Genomic DNA, 2,424 nt, shown 5'->3' with positions numbered 1-2,424 from the left:
AACCCAACGGTGAGCACCACAGGGTGGCCCCTGGGATGATGCTGGTACGGGGTGACACCATGGGGACAATGGCTTGGAGGGTGGGGACACCATGGGGACACTGTGGGGACACCATGGGGACATCGCGAGGACACGGGTTTAGGGCAGATTCGGAGGGTTTTGGGGGAGATTCGGGGGGTTTGGGGGGTTTTTTAGGGTGGAACCCAACGGTGAGCGCCATGGGGTGGCCCCTGGGGTGATGCTGGTATGGGGTGACATCGTGGGGACAATGGCTTGGAGGGTGGGGACACCATGGGGACACCGTGGGGACACCATGGGGACACCATGGATGGGGACACGATCGCGGGCGAGATGCCCTTGCGTTGGTAGAAGGGTTTGATGGCCAACTTGACCTCCTCCACCGCCCGCTCCTGGGTGTGAAGCTTCTGGAGGTACTGGGGACAGAGGGGGGGACACGGGCGTCAACGAGGGGACACCGCGGGGACAACATGGGGACGCCGTGGGGACATCGTGGGGACGCGGGTTTGGGGGAGATTTGGAGGGTTTGGGGGGTTTTTTTAGGGTGGAACCCAACAGTGAGCACCACAGGGTGGCCCCTGGGGTGATGCTGGGATGGGGTGACACCGTGGGGACAATGGCTTCAAGGGTGGGGACACCATGGGGACACCATGGGGACACCATGAGGACACGGGTTTGGGGGAGATTCGGGGCATTTTGGGGGAGATTCGGGGGGTTTGGGGTTTTTTTTAGGGTGGAACCCAACGGTGAGCGCCGTGGGGTGGCCCCCGGGGGTGATGCTGGGATGGGGTGACACCGTGGGGACAATGGCTTGGAGGGAGGGGACACCATGGGGACACCGCGGGGACACGGGTTTGGGGGAGATTTGGAGGGTTTTGGGGGTTTTGGGGGGTTTTGGGGGTGTTTTGGGGTGGTGGGGTTGGCAGCCAAAGGGTGAGAGCCGCGGGGTGGCCCCCGGGGGTGACGCTCTGGGGTGTCCCTATTGCCACCAAGAGGTGACACCACCATGGGGTGTCCCCATCACCAACCTCGGGTGACATCGTGGGGTGTCCCCAGTGATGCCACCAGGTTACATCACGGGATGTCCCCCTTGCCACCAGGAGGTGACACCGCCATGGAGTGTCCCCACCGGCACCACCCGATGTCACCGCCACGGGGTGGCCCCGTTGTCATCACGAGCAGTGCCACCAGCAGATGTCACCCCCCCATGTCCACCACCCGATGTCACCACCGCAGGACGTCCCCAGTGCTGCCACCACCAGGTGTCACCGCCATGGCACTGTCACCACCACGGGATGTCCCCATGGCCACCACGAGCGCTGCCACCACCGAACGTCCCCATTGCCACCACCTCCAGATGTCACCACGACAGGACTGTCACCACCACGGGATGTCCCCATCGCCACCACGAGCGCTGCCACCACCAGTTGTCCCCAACGCACGATGTCCCCATCGTCATCACGAGCAGTGCCACCACCAGGTGGCCTTGTCACCGCCAGGGGATGTCCCCATCACGGCCACCAGACGTCCCCATTGCCATGGGGTGGCCTTGTCACCAATACAAGATGTCCCCATTGCCACCACGACCTCCACCACACCATGGGCTGTCCCTGTCCCTGTCCCCAGGGGACATCACCGACGTCCCCGTCACCACCATGGGACACCGCCGTCACCAGTGTCCCCAGTGCCACCACCAAGGTTGGGTCGCCTTGGGACGCCCTTGTCACACGTGTCCCCACGGCCACCCCCAGGGGACACAGAGCGTGTCCCCACCACAGGACCCCCGTTGTCACCCGTGTCCCTTAAGTGCCACCACCACGTGTCCCTTGTCACTGTTGGACAGCCCCGTCCCATGTCCCCGGGTGTCACCATGGTCCCCGTCACCAGGAGGTGCCCCACGTCCCTGTCACGTCCGTGTGCCACCGTCCTGTCACCATGGGACACCCCATGTCCCTGTCACCAGGAGGTGCCCCAGGTGCCACCATCCCTTGTGGGATGCCCCATGGCCCCCTCACCATGGGACACGCCGTGTCCCTGTCACCACGAGATGTCCCCGTGTCCCCGTCCCCATGACCACGGGACACCCCACCGACATGGCCCCCGTCCCCATGACCTTGAGATGTCCCCGTCCCCACGTCCCCATCACCACGGGACACCCCGTGTCCCTGCCACCACGTGTCCCACGTGCCACTATTCTTTGTCACCACGGGACAACCCATGTCCCCACGTCCCCACGACCACGGGACACCCCAATGACGTTGCCCCTTGTCCCCATGTCCCCCTCACCATGACACGTCCCATGTCCCACAGTTCCTTGTCCCCTTGGGACACCCCATGTCCCCATGTCCCCATGTCCTCGTGACCATGGGACACCCCAATGGCATTGCCCATGTCCCCATGTCCCCA

General features: G+C 64.3%; 1 long non-coding RNA gene across 6 annotated transcripts in view; it reads right to left on the bottom strand.

Annotated features, from left to right (window-relative positions):
- Positions 1–293: 293 nt before the first annotated feature.
- The window catches only part of LOC118159373, a 3,894-nt gene continuing 1,763 nt past the window's right edge, over positions 294–2,424 (bottom strand). For all 6 annotated transcript variants that reach the window (XR_004747093.1, XR_004747094.1, XR_004747090.1 and 3 more), the window contains exon 3: positions 294–434. This is a non-coding gene — a long non-coding RNA (uncharacterized LOC118159373). The remainder of the gene's footprint in view (positions 435–2,424) is intronic.

This window comes from Oxyura jamaicensis, unplaced genomic scaffold (assembly GCF_011077185.1).
Source record: "Oxyura jamaicensis isolate SHBP4307 breed ruddy duck unplaced genomic scaffold, BPBGC_Ojam_1.0 oxyUn_random_OJ69971, whole genome shotgun sequence".
Taxonomy (NCBI): domain Eukaryota; kingdom Metazoa; phylum Chordata; class Aves; order Anseriformes; family Anatidae; genus Oxyura; species Oxyura jamaicensis.
Note: the sequence above shows the minus strand (reverse complement) of the source record. Positions and strands in the feature narration are given on the sequence as shown.